We start from the raw sequence: 25375 nt of genomic DNA, 5'->3' as shown, positions 1-25375 counted from the left end.
AAGACGTGAAGCATGACACATTCCCCAAGATGGAAAACAACAGAAGGGAGATGAGGTGACTGCACAAAGAACAAAAAGCCCAAACAACGGAAGAAAAGAAACAGACAGAGGAGTGAAAAGAGGGGGGAACTACTTCTCGAGCGAGACAGAAGCAACATTGGATGAAGTACCAGCACACAAAAGACTGTTCAGCAGAATACACATGTGAACAGAGAAAGACAAGAACTGGCTAGCATCTCCAAAGTAATGAATGCCATCATGACTGGCTGGTCGATTGAAGGTGATAACGGAAGCACTCCTACCGAGCGCAGCATCATTGTGCAATATCAAGATCCATTGCAAGATGTGAGAGATCAACAGAAGAAGATATTGGAAGGCAAATAAAAGATATGGTGAAAGGAAGAGCCGGACTAAGGGAGAAGATAGCGGTGTGTGACATGGTTCCAGCAGTAATAAAGGTGGACACTGCCTGTGATCCGAGGAAGTACGAAGAGCATTGAATGTGGTGGAACGCAGAAGGAGAACGCTCCTACACTCCTACATGTACTGTTCATTGACAATAATGTGAACAATTGTGGACACTTCAAAGAATTGACAAAGATATGCATACCGGAAGGAGGTGAATGTTCCTTGGTGGTGTGGTCGACAAAGTCGACCAGAGGGGGGACTGAAGAGGGAAAATCGAGATCAAACTCCTGACCCTCAACCCAGGCACATCGACAGACAGGACAGCAGGAAGAATAAGGAGCGCACTTATCATTTGAACCAGGCCCCAGCGCGCCCATGGGTGACAAATATGCTGAAAGACACCCACTTCACCAACATTGCAACCTACATGCTACATTAGCATCAATGCAGCAATACCAGAATCTACGAAACACAAGAATCCCTGTTTAAAGGCTTGCAGATGCCCATATGAACTAACCTGATCTAATTGCACAGTGTAAAGCCATGTTTCAGGAAAATTACAGCCAAGTGCATTTGTCTCACTGAACACCAGCTGCAGTGGAGATTTGTGCTGACTTCAGCAATGCTCCCCGCAAGCCCAGCAGCAGACAAGGTCTTACGGTACGATAAGATTCCTTTCTAAAGACATTTTTGCAAGACTCACACATCATTTGAAACATAATTGTAACAAGAATGGCTCAGCTCTGGCCAATGAACACTGAGAGCCCAGGGGCAAAAAGCCTGTTTCAGCTAAAACTGATGGGAACAAATTCATACTGCAACAATTTTAGAATTAGGTAATGGGGGTGGCGCAGCTAAACCAACCCACTGACGCAAAAGTCCTAATGTCCAATGGTCAGGCTTCCTATAAGGGCTACCTAGGTAACCTATCACTTAGCAGCCAATAACAGGATGAGATAGGTTTCTGGGAGCTGGTCCAATTCTGTGAGGTCAGCCTGAAGTGTGTTACAAAGCTGGCTTGCAATCCAGCCCCGGGGATGGTGCCTGGATCTTCGCTGTGCACAAAGCTCTCTGTTTTTTATTTTTTGCTGCCCAGAAATAAACACAGTTTGGAACATGTTGCTGCCTGCTTGGGACTCTGCTGCATTTCTTTGGGCAAAACGGGAGGTGTTGGGGTCTCCCATAGCTCGGACCCCCAGAAGCCCTGGTGGGGGTCCAACTTCTCCCCAACAGAGTAGACCCAGAAAGCTGAGGTAGCCGGAGGGCAGTCCGTCCATAGTGAGTCTAGCACTCTGCATCTCAAATGTTCCTACCAATCCGTGATGGTCTCGCTCGGGTCTGCAGCAATAGCTTCTGCTGTGAAGTTCAGCAGTGTGCCACCATCATCTACAGCTCCAGCGTTCCTCTAACTAAATCGCTAATGTTCTGCTTACTCGCTCGCTCGCTACCGCAGGAGGCTCTGTTCCAGCTCCCAACATACGCAGCAGGGCAGTAAGCAAGAGAAAGCTTAGTGAAAGGGTGAAGCTGCACTGCAATAAGAACCGCTTCCGCTGCCCCCCAAAATGAAGCTCCTCATAAAGTAAGTGTCGCATAAGCGTTCACGTGGGTGTGATATATCTAGTGCGGCCTGGATTTACAATTATCTGTGTAGAGTAGGGATACAACTTGCAACGCTTTGTATAGTTGTAAAACTAAATGCTGATGGCTGATTAGTTTTCAGTCAATCCTAACCACTGACAATTGCACTGGGCAACCTTGCAGATAATTCCTTTTCAGCCTGCCATACCCACCCAGAATGGGAAAGACCATTTGCCAATCAGGCTTTGTGCCAGTCCAAAAGAGCCAGCCAAGACTGCTAGGTCACATCTCTTCTACACAAGACCACAAGCACCTCCGAGATGCTTCACCCTGTTAGGCATCATTAGTTAGGTGATGCTTGAGTCTCTTGATAGAGCAGGCTCGGGACCCATGTTGGGCATCGTTAGTGAGGTGATGCCTGAGTCTCTCGGTCTAGCAGGCTCGGGACCCATGTCTGGGCATAGCCGTCCCACTCAGGGTGTGTGACGGATTGCCATTTGGCAAGGATGTGGAAGCCCTGGCTTTTTTGATTTTTATTATTTAATGAAAAGATGCAGCTAATTCCATCTGTGAAAAAGTAATCTGCTGATCAGATTCCCCTTTCATAAACTCCATGCAAGACACATAGTGCACACCTGTGCCCTGCGGCATCATTACCCTGATCTGCAGCAGCTGCCCTCCCATTGCCACAGAGCAGGTTCAGAGGTCACAGGTGCCCATTTGACAGCCAAGTCTCTGCAGCCCCTGTGCTGTATTTAAGAAATTCTCCCCTGTGCTAAAACCCATAATTCTGAGACAGTGGGGTAATCTTTAAATATAAGCCATACCTGAGGGAAGGTATGGTGAATGGTACTTCACATAGTTCCTACAGCCGCAGCAATTTGATATCACACTTGAGTCAGCCCTGTGAGCCCACATCTGCTGAGAGGGGATTATGTGTATTCTTCCCAGACAAGGCTGTCCCTTGCCACTCCTGCAGGACTGCAGCCTTGGGGGATTTCTTCTCTTTGGTAATGTCCTGCCCACAAGACAGCCACTCCACAGTAATCTGGCCTGTGAACAGGAATCTAAAAGGCTTGGCCTCACACCTGGGTGCTGCATGTCAAAGGGCTTTTGATCTTATTGAGAAGGGAAGGGAAGGGGATTGTGTATAGAGCAGGAGCTCTTTACAACTGGGGGACGGTTCCACCATCTTGTTTCTCTCTGCCTCTATCTCGCTCTACTGTTACTATCCCATCTACTTCCTTTAGCACAACACTCTTTGATTGCAGTGTCAGATGGCAAAGTCCACTTCTTTCAAGAGCAGGGATTGGATCCCTAACACAGGCTAGCTTTAGTACAATCACGTGAGGGCTTTTGCCTTCAAAAGAACGGGTCTCCCACCATTTCTTTGAATCATCCTTTGGACTTCAACCTTTCAAGAAGATTTCATTTGACCTTTGTTGGGAGAGTTGGTCTCCCAAAAGTCCTGCGTGATGTGAAGTGTGAGTTTCCAAGGCTAAGGCGAGCTCTGTCCCTTAACCTACCCCATGGATTGTGGGGATGCCCTGCTGCTGGGACAGGCCTGCCTCACTGCCAGCTGAAACGGTGCCCTGGACCTTACTGTGCTGTAGGACAACTGCAGTTGTAGACCAGCCTCCCTAGTGCTTGGGAGAACAAGAACAAGGACTACATTTTATCTTTGAGCCTGTAGAATGGGACTCACATCAAGCAGAGGACTAGGCCAGCCAGAAGAGCCTGTGTTTTGCCAGTCAAATTACTTTGAACTGTGATTTGAGTGCGGTCAACACTTTTGACCCTTGAAGACACTCCAGAGTTGCTTTTGGCTCCCTCCCTACCACCTCGAACAGCTGTACTGCATGTTCGAACAAGTGTGCCGTGGTACTGTGCCAGCTAAGCACGGCAATGATTTGGCTCAAACCAGAAGAAGCCCATTGAAGTCACAGCATTTGAATCGCTATCGAACTGCCAGCACCTTTGGTGCCGATCTTCATCGACAGTCAATCATGCCCTGGGGGAAGCCTTCAAACAGCAATCATCGAACGCCACATCGAACCGCTAGAACCAGTCTACGCATCCAGTCACTAGCATCTTCGCCGTCACCTAGATGTTTGAACTAAAACTGGTGGCCTTCTCAATCTGCATTCCTTTGAGCACCGTTTTTCAACCCGCCTCATACTTCTGCTTCACCCGGCTTAACACCTGCCCAGCATCTGGATCCACGCAGCATCTGCACTCGAACTCTTCGACCAACGTTCTTGCACCGGTTGAACCTCCTCAATGCCACCTCGTACCTTACCGAGCCCATTACCTGCCTGGCTCAAATAAACTGCTTATTGTGGGACCCCTACTCGAACTGCTCTACAAACTGCATGCCTATTCTCTGCTCTTTACTTAGGGGTGAACTTTATGTTCTGTGTTTCTACTTAGTTTAGTTTAACCTTGATTGGACATCCCATTGTTCTGGACTGTTATGCTTTGCTGTTTGGGTCGCTACTGAATCACATTCACACCCCTCTAGGAAGTATAGCCTTGCCTCGGGCCACGTTACCACAAAAGGTGAGGCAAGTATATCTCCTAGCTATGCCGGTTGTACCTCTGTGGTTGTGTTGGCTCTTGGTTTGTAGCGGTGTGTGAATAGCAAAACAAAAGAGTTGATGGCTGGAAGGTTTAGAATAAATCTTGACCTCTGGCATTGCTCTGGGCAACCCTCCAGACCATCGTTCTTCGCCTGCCAAGCCATTACAAAAGGGGAAAAACCATATGCAAATCAGGCTTGGTCCCACCCCCAAAGGGGTAGTCCAGCCCGAACTGCTAGGTCACATCCCTTTTGCACGAGACCACAAGCATCCCCAGACATGTTTCAGCCTTGTTGGGCGTCATCAGTGAGGAGTAGCTTGGGTCTCTAGGCCCAGCAGGCAAGGGACCCACGTCTGGGCATACCCTTCCCACTCGGGGTGACAATAGCAAAACAAAAGAGTTGATGGCTGGAAGGTTTAGAATAAATCTTGACCTCTGGCATTGCTCTGGGCAACCCTCCAGACCATCGTTCTTCGCCTGCCAAGCCATTACAAAAGGGGAAAAACCATATGCAAATCAGGCTTGGTCCCACCCCCAAAGGGGTAGTCCAGCCCGAACTGCTAGGTCACATCCCTTTTGCACGAGACCACAAGCATCCCCAGACATGTTTCAGCCTTGTTGGGCGTCATCAGTGAGGAGTAGCTTGGGTCTCTAGGCCCAGCAGGCAAGGGACCCACGTCTGGGCATACCCTTCCCACTCGGGGTGACAATAGCAAAACAAAAGAGTTGATGGCTGGAAGGTTTAGAATAAATCTTGACCTCTGGCATTGCTCTGGGCAACCCTCCAGACCATCGTTCTTCGCCTGCCAAGCCATTACAAAAGGGGAAAAACCATATGCAAATCAGGCTTGGTCCCACCCCCAAAGGGGTAGTCCAGCCCGAACTGCTAGGTCACATCCCTTTTGCACGAGACCACAAGCATCCCCAGACATGTTTCAGCCTTGTTGGGCGTCATCAGTGAGGAGTAGCTTGGGTCTCTAGGCCCAGCAGGCAAGGGACCCACGTCTGGGCATACCCTTCCCACTCGGGGTGACAATAGCAAAACAAAAGAGTTGATGGCTGGAAGGTTTAGAATAAATCTTGACCTCTGGCATTGCTCTGGGCAACCCTCCAGACCATCGTTCTTCGCCTGCCAAGCCATTACAAAAGGGGAAAAACCATATGCAAATCAGGCTTGGTCCCACCCCCAAAGGCAGACGATGGTCTGGAGGGTTGCCCAGAGCTTTGCCCGTGGTTATGATTAATTCAAAACCTTCCAGCCATCACCTTTCTGTTTTGCTAAAGTCACCCCGAGTGGGACGGGTATACCCAGACGTGGGTCCCGAGTCTGCCGGGCCTAGAGACCCAAGCTACTCCTCACTGATGACGCCCAACAAGGCTGAAACATGTCTGGGGATGCTTGTGGTCTCGTGCAGAAGGGATGTGACCTAGCAGTTCGGGCTGGACTGCCCCTTTTGGGGTAGGACCAAGCCTGATTTGCATATGGTTTTTCCCCTTCTGTAATGGCTTGGCAGGCTGAAAAACGATGGTCTGGAGGGTTGCCCAGAGCTTTGCCCGTGGTTATGATTAATTCAAAACCTTCCAGCCATCACCTTTCTGTTTTGCTAAAGTCACCCCGAGTGGGACGGGTATACCCAGACGTGGGTCCCGAGTCTGCCGGGCCTAGAGACCCAAGCTACTCCTCACTGATGACGCCCAACAAGGCTGAAACATGTCTGGGGATGCTTGTGGTCTCGTGCAGAAGGGATGTGACCTAGCAGTTCGGGCTGGACTGCCCCTTTTGGGGTAGGACCAAGCCTGATTTGCATATGGTTTTTCCCCTTCTGTAATGGCTTGGCAGGCTGAAAAACGATGGTCTGGAGGGTTGCCCAGAGCTTTGCCCGTGGTTATGATTAATTCAAAACCTTCCAGCCATCACCTTTCTGTTTTGCTAAAGTCACCCCGAGTGGGACGGGTATACCCAGACGTGGGTCCCGAGTCTGCCGGGCCTAGAGACCCAAGCTACTCCTCACTGATGACGCCCAACAAGGCTGAAACATGTCTGGGGATGCTTGTGGTCTCGTGCAGAAGGGATGTGACCTAGCAGTTCGGGCTGGACTGCCCCTTTTGGGGTAGGACCAAGCCTGATTTGCATATGGTTTTTCCCCTTCTGTAATGGCTTGGCAGGCTGAAAAACGATGGTCTGGAGGGTTGCCCAGAGCTTTGCCCGTGGTTATGATTAATTCAAAACCTTCCAGCCATCACCTTTCTGTTTTGCTTGTAGCGGTGTGTGGGCAGAGTGGGCCTTTTAACCACTGGTCATCCTTTTACTCCTGCAGGGCAGAATCTAATTCATCACAGGGTGACTGAGGCTGAAGGAGTGATCTGTACAAAGCTTAGAATTATTCTCAACCTCTGGAACTGCTGTAGGCAACCCTCCAGACTATCGATTATAGAGAGGCGCAAGACCATTTGCAAATCAGGATTTGTGCCACCCCAAAAAGGGGCAGTCCAGCCCGAAGTGCTTGGTCACATCCCTTCTGCACAAGACCACAAGCTACCCCAGACATGCTTCAGCCTCGTCCTAATGCCATTCAAAGCCTTCAGATGGCTCATTGGCAAGCAGCCAAGAGCTAGCCGAGGGAGTAACGATCCTGGGCACTGACCGACAACTGGTCAGCGCAATGGAGTAAACACCCCCAGCAATCCTCGACCACCAGCCGTGGCTCTCGAGCCGTCGCGCCCAGAAAGAGCCACTTGACTTTCTCGTCCTACACACTCACTCTGTCCCAATGACACAATATCAGGATCCAGAATGCAAGACTGTGCTGCTGCCTGCATTTCTCCATATCTGCCTATCACACTCGATGCTGTCCCCATTTCCTGCATGCACTACTACACAGCTAGCTCAGTTAGTAAGAGCAGCTGCCGCTGATACTGTACAGTTCATTTTAGCGCAAACTGGACAGGCGCCAATCATCATAACTGCCTAATATATGCTGCGCCAATTAGGGCCATTCTTTGTGAATGTACACTGCCAGTGCCAAGATGCCTTTCGGCGAATGTGCGCTTTAGAAATGTGATATCATGACGTAACGCACCTCTTCAAGTGAAGGCTGGACGCTGCCAGTCTAGTTAGGGTCACTAGGTAGGGTCTGCTTTGTCTCGTGTACTATATGTTTGTAATCTGTGTTTGTGTTTTGCGCGCCGATGCCTGCGGTCGTTCGGCGCAGTATAATCAATGAATAAAAATAAATAATAAATAAATAACATCATGTCGTATACCACCGAAATAATCATTCCCCGGAGTCCAAAAGAGAAGAACTAGTCCCTGATAAGGAAGCTCATCCCACGCCTTCCATGTTAGAAAACCGTGTTCGGAGATCGCATAGGATGTCAGCATTTTGGGGCAACTATGGTGCTGATGTCTACACCCATGTGGTTGCATCCAGAGGTGGCTGGTTTCAGCTCTTTCATGCACATGTCAATATGACGCAGGTCATTTGAGAGTCGCTCATCCAGCCCAGGCTTGCCTTGTCTTTTTGCGACTTGTATTACCAGATTCATAATGAGGAAAGAAGAGCTACAAGTCCCAGGACTGGAGGAGCACCTCCCGAATGGCCCGGGTCATTTTGACAGGTGCATGAAAGAACTGAAAACCAGCCGATCTCACCAATCTGATCTGATAATCACTATCTTAAAAATGTCACAATCAATGTGGTCAAAATCCAGGTCACGGACCAATGCCCAGTAGACCTTCATCAACTTCATCCTCCAAACCAACAAGCTGTTCCTCTCCACACACCTCAATGGGTAACCTGTTTGGACATTCGGCCTACACACACACCACACTACTGCAAGCCCCTCTAACCCTTCTTCCCTAAGCAGTTACTAATCTAACATTTACTGAGAACAGTGACTAGGTCTGGAGAGCTGCTGCAGGAGAGGTCCCTGGCAGGCAGTCATGCAGCACTTGTGAATTTACTGGCATAGCTGAGTCCTCCGTCTATGTTTACTATAGGGGAGTCAGGCAATTGAACAGAGCGGTGTAATTGTAATTGGTTATTTAAAACTCGCTTAATACCCAGAGGTTTCTAAGCACGGACCTGGGGATCGAACCTGTGTTGCTCTGTGTCGTCTTACTTCCAAAGGGCAACGGGATGCGCCTGAGCTATCCTCCTGCGACAGTTTGATCTTCTTTCCCCTACCCTGATTGTCTGAATTATTTGTGATGATGATCTGTGGTGTGAGCGGAGCTGCGACAACCACAGGCACATGACCGTGCTTTCAGATTCCGGCACACGTGTTCTCAGTGCACCCTATACCTGAAGAGTAAGGTGGCCGATTAAGGAGCCCCACCGGAGCCCAGGCCTGTAGGTGTGCACCACCGGCAGCACACACACATAGGCTGAGCAAGTGGTCAGGCTGTAGTATCTGTCCTGTGGGTGGGGTTGAAGCACTGTCACTGTTGCTGCCTGTGTAAGCCACCCATGAACCATGCATTCAGCATGCTGCCGACTGTGAAAGTCATGGGTGTCATTTTATGGGGAGAAAAAGGCCCTGGTGGGGCCACGCACTCACTGACGTGTCTCAGTGTGTAGTATTTCTTCTGGTGGCGTTGCATTGCTATGGGGATGCCACCATCAGCACCGTGCATCCGTGGCGCCCCCTGTAATTGGCGAGTCCCACACCCTACATTCTCTGCCAGAGCACTTTACTCAGGCTGCCTCATCCGCGGGAGCCCAGGACTTCAATGTCTTCAGAGCCCGGCCCACCTGAAACCAGCTATACCATGAAAGCGCGCAAACATCCCTAAAAAGTCACATGGTCTTGGACGGGCGTTCAAAAAATCAGGATTCGCTGAGGCCCAAACATTGCTCTTAATGCACAGCAGTGGTCTGATAACAATAGTGCCCGGGGCAATTATAGGCCACTGGGCGATTCTGAATGCCCAAGTCTAGTGCGCGTTCCAATGATGTGAAAATGTATTCATGGCATGGCCCCCAGGCACCTGGGCTCCAAAATCTCTTCCTGTCATCCGACTCATCTCCTCCGCTCAAGGGATCAAGATCTCCTGACCATTCCCTCTTCTCGATGTGTTTCTCTTGGTGACATATGTTTTTCTGTTAGCTTCCCCTGAGTATGGACTTTGTTGCCCGCCGATCTTAAATTCCCAGCCTCTATTTAGAAAGAAGCTAAAAACCTACTGTCTCCAAGTATATATACTATAGCAGAGCCCTCACCTGTAAACAGTTGACGTAGGGGTTGATAGGCTTTTCATAATACCCATGTCCCCTCTTACACTGCAACCCATAGAATACAGCTGAGTCCCACGAAAGATTTGGTCCAGCTGTCATAGTCAGTGACATAGTCAGTGACATAGCATTCATCTCTGTGCCTGAACACAATGCTCTGAATGATGTCTATAATGTTTTAAACAAGTCATCTCTGCTAGTACTTGAGTAGTCACCTAATTTCTAATTACTATTTACATGCAATGTAATGTCCTCTTTATTTTTATGTTTGCACAGACTACAGTCTTCCGAAGGGCATTACACCCAACAGCACTTCAAAGCCATAACACTGGCAGCAGGAGCTATACAAATATCAAATAACATAACATACTGCATGGTTCATTGTGCTCACTATGCGCCTCACAGCAAACTTCAGTGCAAGCTAGCCACTGTGACAAGAGTCAGTATGAAGCACCCCTCCATCCCCAGTCCTGCACCTGCAAGTCAGCACATACAGCAAGGGTCTGCAACATTGTTGACTCACCACTTTGTTTTGGACTATAACTCCTATTATCACTAACCAACATAGTCAATTGCAAGGGATCATGAGAGTCATAGTCAAAAATATCTGGAGAGCCAATGGTTGCAGACCCCCTACATACAGGCTCCAAAGCACTATGCTTCCAGGCTCCAGCCTCTCGAATACCTGACCTCTTGCAACTAATTCCCACTGTTCCTCTTTTCCACCTCCTTCCAACAAACAAAGCCACAAAGCTAACCATTCCTCCTCTAACACCTATCCACCTCTCCTCTCCTCCCCTGAGACTCAACCTCTCTACTCTTCCTTACCGCATCAACTGAACATTGCACTCTGGAATGCTCAGTCTGTATGAAAGAAACGCCCTTTATCACTGACTACTTTCACTCCAGCTCTTCTCCCCTACACCTTCTAGCTATCACTGAAGCCTGGATTTCTCTATCTGACACTGACACTCTGGCATCCCTAGGCCACTCCTTCATTCACTCTACGAGACTGCCTGGCAGAGATGGAGGCATCAGACACCTACTCTCTTCCCCCCTCAATGCCTCACAAATCTCAACTGCCAGGTCCTCTACTACCACATTTGAATTCACCATCTCTATTATTGCTCTGCCTCACTCGGTTCGCATCATCTCCATCTATCACCCTCCTAGTCCCACTGGACCATTCTTTGATGATCTTGGGCAACTCCTTGATTCTCTTTCCAATAAACATCACCTCATTCTCTTAGGTGACTTTAGCCTTCCCTCTCCCACCACTTCTCAGAAATCTGAACTTCCGTCTTTTCTTAGTGATTATGATATCCATTCTATCCATAATCCACCTGTGCACAGAGGGGGTGACTCTTTGGATCTCTTATTCATCTCCACCTCTTTCTAAGCCACTAACAATACTCACATCATCCATATCTGGTCACACAATTGTTTACAACACCATCTCCTTTCCACCCTCTGACCTTTCCTCACCACTTCCTTCACCTGTTACTAAAAGGAAATGTAAACCTTCTGCCGTTCTCCCCAATCCCCCCCTTTATCTTTGACCTACGGTTCTCACTCTCCTCCTTCACACCTAATGCTTCTTCTACCAACACTTTCTTCTCCAGTTTCCAATTCCTACTATATGACTTATTTTCCTCTCACATCCCACAGCTTACTTTCACCCCTAAGTCTCAGCATCCTCAACCATGGGTCACACCATTCATACGTTCTCTCCGCACAGACATGTGTCGACTGCTGCGCAAATGGAGGCATACCCACTCACATGAGGACCTGCAACTCTACCTCTCTGCCCTGAACTCTCTCAAGGACCTGCAACTCTACATCTCTGCCCTAAACTCTCTCAGGTCCTCTCTTGATAGAGCGAAAATTGAATTCTACCCAACCCTCATTGACTCCCACTCCAACCATCCTTGACTGGCTACAGGGCAGCCTAAACTCACTCCTCACTCCTAAGTCTATGACCATCAACTCCAGTCTCACGGCTAATGACCTAGCTGAATACTTTTCTGCAAAATGTTCTTCACACTCCCTCCTCCTACATTCTACACTCTGCCTACTCTAGCATCATCCTCTGCCTCCATCTCCCACTTTAGACACACTAATACTGACAGAGTCCTATCCCAACTGATGAAAGCTAACCCCTCGTGAGCCCCAGTAGACCCTGTTGCTCCTCAGCTAATTAAGCCTATTGCCCCTTTAGTGGTCTCTCACCTCGATTAACTCTTCAACCTGTCCTTTGACTCCACTTGCTTTCCCTCTGTTTTCAAAACAGCCATGAGCATCCCTCTCCTATAAAAGCAAGGGGCTCAACCGAACCTACTGGCTAACCTTTGCCCTGTCTCTCTACTTCCACACTACTTTAAAGTGCTTGAAAGGGTTGTGTTCAACAGTCTTACCAATTTCTTAAATATCCACAACCTTCTAGACCCCCAACAAGCAGGTTTACGATCCAGTCACTCCACGGAAAATGCTCTCATGAATGTCTCCAACTTCATTGCCTCTGTTAAACACTCCTACCTGTCCTCTATCCTAATTCGCCTTGACCTGTTTGCTGCCTTTGGCACTTTTGAACACTCTTATCACCTAAATACTCTCTTTCTTCTTGGGATTCCCAATCGAGCCCTTGCCTGGATTGAATCCCACCTTGCACCTCACCAATGTTCTGTGTGCTGGAGCAACAGCACCTCTCACCTCACTTCTCTAATTGGTGGGCTTCCACCAGGCTCTGTCTTGGATCTGCTCCTCTTTACACTCTACACCTCTGCTCTTTGGGCACTTATCTCCTCCTTTGGGTTCTCGTACCAACTCTTTGTGGATGACACCCAAATCTTCTCTTTTCCTGAACTCTCCTCTGATCTCTTCATCATAATTTCAAACTGTCTCTCTGCCATTAAATATTGGATGGCCAGGCACTTTCTGATGTGAATCTCTACCAAAACAGAGGTACTCTTCTGCCCTGCCAAAAGCTCTCTCTCATCTCTTCCTATTCAGTTCCCACCTGACACTCTCCCCTACTCTTCTACAGTTAGAATCCTCGGCATCATCTATGACCCTTCTCACACCTTCTCTACTTTCATATCCACAACTGGAACAGCATCATGATTGAACCTGCTAATTATTAGGAAAATCAGGCATCTCCTTCCTTTCAACACCAACAAGCGTCTCTTAACGGTTCCATGTAATAATGTCCCCTCAAAAATATCGGCATGCAAAAAAATTCCCGAATAATTGCTGTTTTTGTGGGGACATTATTAGATGGAACATGCGGGGGACAACCCCGCATCCCCCGCTCTCCCTGTCCCTATATATATGGTCACCTATATAATGTTGCCACAACCTTTTCCAGGCGACATAATATACGGCGACCATATATATAGGGATGTTATTACCTGATACCCACTTAACCACTCTTGTCTACTCTAAACTGAACTACTGTTCCAGCATCCTCTTTGTTCTCCCTAACTATGCTTTCTGTCCTCTCGACAAGATCATTAACTTTTCTACCAGTACTCTCTTTGAACTCCCTCACTTCAGGCCCACTTCCTCGTACCAGCACCAGGCTGGATGGCTGACTATGCAAAACAGGGCCAGACTTAAATGTGTTCTCCTTGTTCACAAACCTATCCTCTGTAAGGCACCACTGTATTTGCCCTCCTCTATCTAACTCTACAAGCCTTCTCCTAATCTCTGCTCTGCCTCCTCAACTGCCCTTGTGTTTCCTCGCCCCCCCATGCGCGTCCTCTCGGTTCCGCTCTGTCTCTCTTCTTTCTCCACTTGCATGGAATTCTCTTCCATCGGTCATCCAAGAAACAGCCCACAATGATTTATTCAAAACCACACTAAAAGATTACCTCCTCACCTCTGAATTACCCTTTTAACCTCCCTCTCTTCTGCCTGCTAGCTAAAAATCTTCCCTCTCCTCTAACCTGCCACTCTCCCTCACTTCCTCTGCCTCTACTCTAGCACTTCACCCATCATGGTCACATCACAAGAACAGATGGTCATACCGCTAAAAATGTCTAATGTTGGTTGTCCTTAATCCATGTATGTCCACTTATGTATTTTCCCTGGTGACTATTCCATTTACTCCCCTCCACAACCTGTTCAAAATATCCCTCAACCTCACCCCATTGTAAGAAGCTCACTGCTTCCCATCAAATCTGATTTCTTATCTGTTGTGCGTTCTTTTCGTCTCAAAAGAGCATTGATCCTCTTGTATATATATATGAATAAATAAATAAATTACAAATAATGCAATTTCAAACAAAGATAAAGCGCAGTGAGGCAATAGCTACGGCAGCTGTGCGCTATACAAAATACTTTTGAACTTGACAGTGGCACTGACATTTGACCTGGTAGCCTTTAGTTCGATGGATGGTTCAGCACAAAAGGGTTCTCATGCTAGGAAGTTAATTTCTTGAAAGCATTCTGGGAGATCTAGGTGCTGCGAATTAGCGGATAACAACATGAGTATTTGCTCATTCGATACTCTAGGATCGCCTGCAATGAAGAATTAGAGTGGTGAACTGGTCATGATGACAAATGCTAAATAAGATAGGTGGCATGACATCTACTTGGCACACACCTTCCAGTAAGGGGACAGATGTATTGAATTGGGGATCGCTGCTCAAATTCGGATCCTTGTTGTAATTGATGCATACATAGCTAAGACCGGTATTAGGTCAAAAAGTCTTTTTCATTTATCCAAAAGACCGATATAGAAAGACCACTCTGAGAACGCTCAGAGCGGTCTTTCTAATTCTTAACTGTCACGCCCCTGCCTCACGCGAGTGCGTGCAGGGGCTGACAGGCTGACCGAGATGGGCAAGGGAAGACAGGTTACAGGTAAGTGTGTGTTTGTGTCCGTGTGTGCATGAAAGGGGACAGTGTTTGTGGTGGGGAGGAGGCCGGGGGAAGGATTGTGTCTGCGTGTGTGTGTTTCTGAGTGTTTTTGAATATAAGGGGCTGCTGGGGAAAAGGTGTATCTGAGTATGAGGTGGGGTTGGGGTGGGGGAGAGTTTGAAGGGGGGTTCGGGCTGAAACCCTCAATTTCAAAGGGCAGAGGAATTCTAGTATTTTTAATATTATAGGCCACCCAAAATCGGCCAAAAATAATCCCTTTTTGGTGCAACCTTTAATATTCGGGATATTGACATAGAACCCTAACACCAGGTGTAGTAAAGACTCTTTAAGTATTAATACAGTTAGACCTACTAGCCCAGCCATAACTTCCCATGATCAATAGTATTGAATGCTGTTTTGAGGTCCATCGTAACTATATAGATGAAGTTGAAACATTGGCCAACTACTTCTGCTGTCTCTCTAATCCCTATTGCACTCTCTCATGATAGTTTCAGCACTGGCCCAGCTAAGAACCGGATCTCTGTTTTAAAAGAACTTTCATAAAAGGTGTTGACATGCACAATTTCTTTACAACCGAGCAGGGTTAGACTCCAAATTTTAACAGCTTTCTCGTGAAAGCTCCAGTATAATTTTTGACAAAAGAAATAAAAGGTATTGAGAGAGGGTTTGGACTCCAAATTGTAAAGTGCTTCCCGGTGACGGCTACGAGGAGAGCGGCCCATACCCAGGACAGGGGTCTCTGTAAATAAGGAGATACCTCATCTGCATTACCTTGCGCTATTGCTATTAATGCGGAGAACGGCATCGCAGACCTGCTAACACACAAGCGCGCCCCGTGACCATACTCTAAATTCAGCGTGGTGTCCTGGGAACACTAAGATATCAGCACAATGGATGCCTAAAGAACTGAATAAGATAGACATTACAGGTTTAATCCTATCAACATAGTGTTGGACGTTTAAGCTACTAACATCACATGGTTGCTTAATGGTAAGCTTTATGATTTTGGAATGGAACTAATCAGTAACTAAGAAATTACCACATTTCAATGAGCCCTGAAGAAGAGCTAAGCTTGAAACACGTGTAGGCTCACAGATGTTAATGGCCTTCTGGCCCATTCAGTAACCTAGAATAAAACAATGAAGATTATCTGGAATATATCCTTTGTACATTGAATTAAACTGGGCTTTTAATGCATATTTACAATCAGTTGAATCTTGGGCCGGCGCTCTTAGGAACCGAGTCCTCATTTTTTGGTGTTGCTTCCTGGTAACATCTAGAATCTCGCATAGTTTTACTAACTGAACCCAAGGCTTGGTTAAAGCGGTCACCCTCTAAACTGTGAACTGCTTTCTAGTACAAATGCATTGAAATCCAGAATATTGCTCGAACAGAAATGGCAGTGCATTCCAATGATCATGGTCGGACATCTATCAAGTATGTCTGGTACACTGTGATGTTAATGCTCGAGAAGCGGGTGAGCTGATCAGCCAGGTACTCAGGATGCCCATTTGAGGAGCGGGCAACGCCCTCCTCCTCGACGCTGTCCCGGTTTGTTCAAGTGGCAGAAAGGATGTAGGGCTAGAACAGACACACACCTAATGTAGAAGCACCAGCTGGGATTAATCACTGCCGTCACGGCCCATTGAAAAACCTTCCCCAATCTTATAGCTCTTGCCCAAGGCCCAACATTCTCTATATGCCCCTCGACGGTATAAAAAATGGGCAACCCACCAGGCCTTGTCTCAGCCTGGCTAGAACCTTTTTAGGAGCTTCCATAACCTCTTTACCAATATCTCACTATATCCTATCGCAATAGCAACAGCTACCAACGCACCCTAAAACCTGAATCCTGTAGAGAATCCACCCCAGAGCCCCATTTCATCTTGCCACCCACACCGCTGCGATACCAACGCGCCCCAAAACCCGAATCCTGTGAAGGATCCACCCCAGAGCTCCATTGCATCTTGCCACCCACACTGCTGCGATACCAACGTGCCCCAAAACCTGAATCCTGTAGAGGATCCACCCGAGAGCTCCAATGCATCTTGCCACCCACACCGCTGTGATACCAATGCGCCCCAAAACCTGAATCCTGTAGAGGATCCACCCGAGAGCTCCATTGCATCTTGCCACCCTCACTGCTGAGATACCAACGTGCCCCAAAACCTGAATCCTGTAGAGGATCCACCCGAGAGCTCCATTGCATCTTGCCACCCACACCGCTGTGATACCAACGCGCCCCAAAACCTGAATCCTGTAGAGGACAGTCCCCAGAGCCCCATTGCATCTTGCCACCCACACCACTGTGATATCAGTTCCCAGGGGACACTCCCGTTGTCTCCCCACCGTTGCTAAGGGGTGATCCATAATCCTTTTTCTTTTTTCTGATGGAAGGGGCAGAGAATGCCAACGATTACATCACTATGAGAAACATAACAGAAGACAGCCCGAACCTCATCAAAAAGCTGACCCCAAAAAAAGCCAAACGTAAACTACAAAACTACATCACAACATCGAAAGAAAGGAGATTCAAATGAAAAAAATGCTTGGAGAATTAAAATCCCACTTAACAAATAAATGAAACTGCCCCTAAAAAAGAAAAGCTTTCAAACAAAAGTCAAGTGCATTGTAGCCATGCTAGAACATTTAGGGACACAAGCGAATCCAGCTACTTCAGATCATCCAAACGTTTGCCTTTTCGCTCAATCGAATTCTTGATGCCAGAAGGTTAATTATTTATTTATTTTCTTCTTTTACTTTCACAATGATATTTCCTGGCTTTGTGGATTGCACTTATGTTTTATTGGTGGTTTATATGGCCCCAATGTCAATAACCCTTTAAGGAATTATGGTCTGTCTTGCATACCGTCTTATCCTCATTAACTGCTAGCCCCTCAATTTCCAGGCCGACTCATGTAGTTCCCGCTCCTCCATCAGTCTTCTGTAAATTATCTGTACACGCCTGCAATTATTTCTCTGATTCCCCCGCCTCTCTTATTCCTTTTATCTTCTTCAATGTATACATAGGCATCCCCCACTCACACACACACACATATATGTGTATAGGACTTTTCTGTCCTTGGACTTGGACGCCCTGCTGACCTGGACCTTTTAAAGGACATGATCTACCCAAGGGTTGACCCGCTCAACCTTGTCGACATCATACTTAAGCTGCGCACATCCTGAGCCCCATATGCACCCAAACCCTAAATATACTTTTACAATACATTGACCCCAACTCTTCATGCACCTTTTCAATCTCCTGTCCATTCCTCTTACACTACCATCCTTATCTTTTCTGTGATATCACACTATTCCCAAGTCATTTCCTTCCAGCAGTATCTGCGATCCTGGGGCAGGGACACAATGTCCCTAAATTCGGATAAGGTTGCACGCTTTCACACCACCATGGTGGTGAGGTGGCACGGTTAAAAAAAAAAACATCATTTAATTAAGTAATTTGTATTAGTGTATTTCACAGATAGAGTTTTGCCAGGTATCAGAGCTATCCCATTGGGGGAGGATGTTTTACAATCACACACTAGTGATGTGTGAATGAACCACAAACCGGTTGTAGTTGTAGGTGGTCACTATTATTGCAAAATGTATAAAGCACAGACTAAGACCTGAAGGCATCTAGGTCATGCAGAGTCGGAAAAATATAGAAAGGTATTGGGCCTCATTATAAGCCCAATTACGAGTTTGGCGCTGATAATACTGCTGAAATCCCCCAAGGAGTCCTACAGACTATAATTAATGGGGACTAATGCCGCTTACGACCACTTGTAATCTGGTGGTAATACCGCCAGACTAAGTAGCGGTAACAGTGTGAGGAATTCGACCATCCGCACGAGGTGAGTGCGCTCGCTTGGGCTTTTAGATTTTTTGATAAATGAAAATGAATGATGGGGGACCAACCTCTGAGAAATATGTGAGGCCATTCCGCACACATTTCAACTGCTTCCCGCACAAAACGCATAGTCATGTGTACTCCTGGAAGACACAGCCAACAGGCACCGTCTTCCCCTATCATATTCAAGTGGAATGTTGCAGCCACAGGTACATCAGAGCATCTCAAGAATGGGTAAGTCACCCCTTCATTGAGCCATGGGTAGCCTAATTTAAATATCAAAGGGCCCATGGATCTGCTTTCCTTTTGTCTAATCCGGTTGGTGGCAGTGCATACTAATGAGGAATAATTAAGACAAACCTGGAGAAGAGGCTTGGTTGCCGGCAGAGACAACAGGAAGGCGGGGCTAACACCCATTTGGTACGCAATGTGTCAGCTTGAAGCTAGTTCCCACCTCTCTTTATGAAAGGCAGTGAATGGCCTGTCTGGGTCCATCAGTTATCGCAGGTGTCCCTGCAGAGCGTACCCCTTTCCGCGGGACAAAGGATGTGATTTAGGGGAGATGGGAAGTCTGCTCCCATCACAAACTTCAAGGGAGACCTGAACTTTAATCAAGACTCACAGAGGGCTTAGTTAACCAGAGAGACACTTTGATCTACAACCGACAGGAATATGGGTGGGACTTAGGTATATGTTGTCACCCCTTTTTTGTCCTGTTGCACAGCACTCCGGTCCTGACCTCATGCATAACAGAGGATGGTTGGTTGGGACCCATGATTGGTTCATTAAGGTGGCATTAGCCTGCACCAATCACTGCGGCTCATTTGGCTTTAAGAGAGGGCTGAACTCCTCACTTGGCAGATCATCTGACGACTCCGAAAGGAGTAGGAATAAAGACTCATTTGGACCCGGCTGAAGGTACAGTCTACCTTACTTCTTCCGCCAGTGAAGGAAGGCCAGGTGTTCCAAGAGGGTAGCAAGATCCCTCCCCTAAACATCTGCCAGGGAACAGAGGGAGATACCGGACTCAGTAGACCTGTCCAGCAGCTCCAGAACTGGTACCCAGCCAGCCTACAGCATGCCCTACTAGGTTCTGCCAGCAAGTTTAATAGGTGGGAAGTGCTGCAGAGTATCTGAACTAAGGACAAGGCCGTTGCCTGAAATCACTCTCCTAAGCTTTGGGCCGCCCGCCTTGAAAGTATGAAACGAGTCCTGCGAAGAAGCCAGGAGGTGTGCCACACAAGCATCAACCAGCGTCTTTCTTTTAAGGACATTTTCGAGACAGTCGAGTCCTTGAACCGCATCCGGCTGAACCACTAACTGTTGCCATGCCGCAGTCACCAGAGCCATCCGAGCCACCTCCACCAGCATTGCAGATCCGCCAACCAGCACAGAGACCACAATTCTTGGCCCGAGCCGCTGTGCCGGCCAGCCTGCAGACGTCCATCCAGCCTCAGTTGCCGAACCACCTGTCGCCTGATACCCGTAGCTCTCCCCGCCACTAACTCTGTGCCGAGCACCAAGAACTTCTTCAGTACCTAGTACATTGTGGTTCTGCCCCCCTGGTCCTTCTCCGAAGGCCCCTACAGACAGTTATGACCCGTATCCCTCTTGGTGCTGGAACCGAATAACCTTGAACAGTAAGACTGATTACTTTACCAACTTCTCTCCTGTGAGTATCCAGAGTGCATCCCTTTCCTTTGTGAAACTGTCTGTCCTCTGTGTTCCTTTACAGTGTGGGTTGTATTTTGTAGTGTGCTTAAACTGTCTATTGTAGTAACAATAAAGTCAATATTTTTATAAAACCTTGACTGAACAGTCCCTTTTATCATTGGGTAATAATTGTATTTTCACTGTGTTGCAACTAACCAACGTTCCACGACCTTACGGAGATAAGCCTGCCATTCCGTCCACGTTACCAAAAGTTGGACAAGGAGGTCTTATAATTCACTTGTATTCCAATCTGTTTGTATCCCTTCTGATGTACTAGAGGTGTGGGGTTGATTGATGGTTTAGAAACCGCTATTCATCCCCAGAAGTTGATTTGTCACAAACAGAAATTCCGTTTGATAGTATCTCAGAGAATTGTAATGAGCCTCATTATTTACAGAAGGTGAGGTTCAGCAGGGACAACTTACAATTCATACAGTTTGATTTACATACAACATAATCCAGCAGAAAGTGCACTAAAGGGGATAGAAGGATAGTGAGGAGGGCACTAGGGAAAAGGGGGCATTCCTTCCAGGGAGAGGAGGTGCTTTACTGGGCCAGCTTAACGTCTGGTGATGGAGAATTCTGGTGGTGCAGAGTAGCAACAAGGAACTGTACTGTGAGGTAGCAGATGGGGCGGGGGGCAGAGAGGTTGAGGGTAGGTGCAGCTCGCTGAGTGCCAGGTGACGAGCGTGGAGAGATGAAGGCAACCATGAAGGGGGTGCCAAGCATTGAATGGATTTATAGACAAGAAAGAAGTGTTTGAAAAGGGAGCAGTTTCGCATAGATAGCCACTCTAGCCGGAGTCCATGGGTGAAGAAAAGAAAGAGGCGTCTGAAAAGGGAGCAGTTTAGCATAGACAGCCACACTAGCCGGAGTCCGTGGGTGAAGACAAGAAAGAGGCGTCTGAAAAGGGAGCAGTTTAACATAGACAGCCACTCTAGCCGGAGCCCTGGTGAAGACAAAAAAGAGGCGTCTGAAAAGGGAGCAGTTTAGCATAGACAGCCACTCTAGCCGGAGTCCGTGGATGAAGACAAGAAAGAGGCGTCTGAAAAGGGAGAAGTTTAGCATAGACAGCCACTCTAGCCGGAGTCTGTGGGCGAAGACAAGAAAGAGGCGTCTGAAAAGGGAGCAGTTTAGCATGGACAGCCACTCTAGCCGGAGTCCGTGGGCGAAGACAAGAAAGAGGCGTCTGAAAAGGGAGCAGTTTAGCATAGACAGCCACGCTAGCCTGAGTCCGTGGGCGAAGACAAGAAAGTGGCGTCTGAAAAGGGAGCAGTTTAGCATAGACAGCCACTCTAGCCGGAGTCCGTGGGTGAAGGTAGGGGCAGATCGGGGAAACAGAACAGGGTGCTCAAGTTTTAGAATGCTGTCAAAGAGGGCCTGCAGGCTGTGAGACATGGGGGACAGAGCGGGGGTGTAGGGAAGAAGGGAAAGAGGAGATGGGAAGGGAGGAGGGGCTCAAGAAGCCAGGAGATAAGTGATTCAGTCTTCGACGAGTTCAGCATGGTAGAGCAAAATGCCATGTGTGGCTGAAGGTGAGGGTTGCGCTGCGCTGTGTTTTATTTTAATCCATATGATTGGCAGAACCGTCAGTGCTTTTTCCTTTTCAGACAGGGGCATGTCGATTTAAAAAAAATAAAAAAAAAATAAGCCCTACTACCATACAGGAGCCGGCTGCTCTCCCAGTAGGAATTTAAAAGTAAAAAAAAAAGCTGCGGTTTGGGGGCTCCTGATTGCCTTTGCGACTGTTGAGAATAAATGCCGTCAACTGTTGCCTCGGAGGGCGGAGGAAGGCAAAATGGCAAAATGCCCTCATCTAAGAATTTCTCTTCGAACTACCACCCCCCCACATCCCCCCACAAAAATAGTTATAAATATACAAATATAGGAAAACGTGACACTAAGAACATTTTGGTCGGTGGAAAACATTAAACTGAAAATAATTTGCACATTTTGCCAAAATAGCTGTTCTTTGAACTTACAATTTCCAAAAGGAAAATGCAGGCCTCAGAAAAGACAAACGCGCGAAACTCAGCTTGGACAAAGAAAGTGAGCTGCCTCTCATTCATGTGCGGCAGAAATCATTGGCTCTTCAATTTTTCACACCGATCAAAAATGTTCATGCGACCCACTCCAAAATCTCCAGAAAACCAGCTGTCAAGACTTGTGTATGATCTTTGCCAACCGGAAAATGAGCCGTCTATTCCTGGGTCTGAACTCTGTGCAAGATTGAGGTGCCACCTGCCATCTCAGGCTATTACACTGGAAATAAGTGACTCAGACCAACATAGGACAAAATGGCGGCCTTAGTGCCGGCCCTCTCAGTCTGGCTGGCCCAGTCCTCTTTTATTGATAGCAAAACAATCTGTTGTTTTTATTGCATATTCCATATCTGGGATGAATGGTCCATTGGGATGAGCAGTTTTCCTAGGACTAAAGTGGGTTCCCAGATTATAGATTATGGTAGGTGCCCCCATGCTATCAGTCCATGGCCCACAACTAGTAGGCATCCATCTAAAATAGAATTGTGGGCTCTGGTGCCAACCGCCAGGTGAGTGGTGGCGAGCGGGAGTGCAGAAGCAGCGAGTTTTGTAAATCCAATGCAATGTTCATCAGATTTAAAAACTAACAGCTAAAAAATTGCTTCTTATCGCTCGAGGCTTTCATGCTAATGGAGGTTTTTGTCTCAGAAAGCCATTAGGTGTCCATGTCCCCCCCACTTCCTTTCTTAAGAGTCCTATTGATCCAAGTTCCTAGGCGAAGCAACCGGCCCAATAAAAGAAATCAGTCAATAATGAAAAATGGAGAATGGGACTCCATTAAACCTGTCCGGCCGTGGATTTGAATGCATGAAATGCTCAGACATTGTTTCATTACAGCACCGGCTATAAGACACCGGGTGCAGGGACGCGCGGGTGCGCGAATCGCAAGACCAAGTCAAATGGAGGTCGAGAGGCCCTACTTCAGACTCATGGCGGCTAGACCAAATTCTGTTCTGTTTGCTTCCTCAGGAACACAATTTCATGGATACAATTATCCGAAAATATGGTTGTCCACCTCCTCAAGCAAAGACTGTCAGGGCCGTCCCACTCATCCAGATGTGGGTCCGCACGATTACTGCACCCTATTTCACGTGGCTTCAACGAACACAGCAATATGTATTGTGGCCAAGCTTGGTGATCTGCTGAACAGGGGTTTAAGATAAGGGCTGAAAAGAGGCAAATGATCGCCTCTGAAATTGATTATATGTAGGTTTTGGGAACAGGTATACACTGTGGGACACATGACTCCATTTTAATAACTTTTGAGTTGATGACCAGCTCCATAAGGAGCCATCTTGAAAAGACGCGATGCAAATCATTTTTTTATTGAAAAGAGCCGGCCTTTGCTGATCCTCAGTGACCTTCGGTTTGGTGAACGATTCAACAAGAAATCTGTAAGTATTTGGAAGTCAGAGAATCATCTGGGTCTGATAGACTTGTACAATGGTGCTGTCATTTGTAATTTAGAAAAGGCATATTCCAAAATGCAAAGCCCACCTTCTAAAACAAACCATTCACTCCACTATGACTGTATAGAGAGACCACCCTCAACACGGGGAGTTCCTTCCCTCCTCAATCAAGGTGTCACACAACAAACCGTCTAATGGATTCTTTTCGTTGGCCCTACTTCAGACTCATATCGAGCACTTAGGCCTCTGCCCTCTATGAGCCAAGAACCATGCTGGTGTACAGAAAAATATATATTTATTTAAAGGATCAGTTTAAAGAAAATAGCACTAAAATGACACACACCACTTTCTCTGTGGCAGAAAAAAAAGCCTAATTACAAAACGCACTTTTGGGTAGGATGTTACTTTTAAATGCAATTTTTCTGCATTTTACTTTTGTTTCACAAACATGGAACGCAGGCTAAATAAACTGGTCAAAACTATTTTCCCCTGGATCCTGTTGTATGTTGAATTTCAATAATAATAATATGGCAATCTTCCATATTTCTTGCTGAGAGTTTTGCGTTAAAAAATCAGCCACATTTTCATTTTATGAAAACTAGTTCACCTTCGAGGTTTGATACATGGAGTTCCCTGTGCACTCAAAATGCTATCAATTTGAAATTACACATGTGTACAAATACATGTGGCATAGAGCCCTGTTTCCATTTCACCCAAAAGCACTACCAAAAGTGCTGTGATGAGGAGCCAATGGGCTGATTAATTACAGGTAATCTTCCTTACTCCAGTCCATGGGCCTCATTACTCGTTTGGTGGTAGACGTGCCTGTAGCAAAGGCACGGCTGCGGCCAAACCCGTGATGTTACCGGCACCCACGAATGGGCTGAATGGGAATGGGGAGCTTGGATGCACCGGCACCGTTGACAACAGTGACGGTGCATCCATGAGTTGTGCTCGTGGGTGCCGCACTGCCCGCCAGGTCCGACCTGGTGGGCAGAGCGAGACCCGCGAGCACAACTCGTAGCATAGCGGTACGGTGACAACAGTGCCGGTATGCTTACCTGCACCGCTGTCACCGCACCGCTAGGGTCGTAATGAGGCCCCATGTCTTATTCGTCACAGCTCTTACTCTGTCCGAAGGACTATGATGAGGAGGTCATCAGCCGATTACTTACCCATAATCGTCATTGCGCCAAGCCCAGATCTTTCTCGTCATAGTCCTGATATAGAGTAAAGACCGTGACGAGTAAGACAGACAAGGAGGATCGCTACAGTAACATGACTACTGACCTTTCCGTTGGTATTAATGTCAATGCATGTACTGTGCCAGCAGGATCCCACACCTGTACATAGGATACACTGCACATTATTGAATAACCAAATGAATACAAATAAACCGCGAAAGGTTTTGTCAGCTTCCAAAATATGAAAGTGCCCATGAAAGCTGGGAATACTGTTTGTCTTGAAGGAGAAGAAATAACCAACAGCATTTTCTAGAAACTTTAAGGGTACCAACTGGTGACCCTTGAGTTACATAGAGAAGAGGAGGTGACGAGATACATTAACCCAAGGAGCCAATTCACCATCTTCTGTATGCATGTCAAATGCAGCCATCTGAGGGTGCAGCGGATGCTGTATTTATCAACGAAAGAGCCCGCAGTCCCTTTGAATGTCGCT

This window comes from Ambystoma mexicanum, chromosome 5q (genome assembly GCF_040938575.1).
Source record: "Ambystoma mexicanum isolate Mex_15411 chromosome 5q, UKY_AmexF1_1, whole genome shotgun sequence".
Lineage (NCBI taxonomy): Eukaryota > Metazoa > Chordata > Amphibia > Caudata > Ambystomatidae > Ambystoma > Ambystoma mexicanum.
This window is presented reverse-complemented; position numbering follows the sequence as displayed.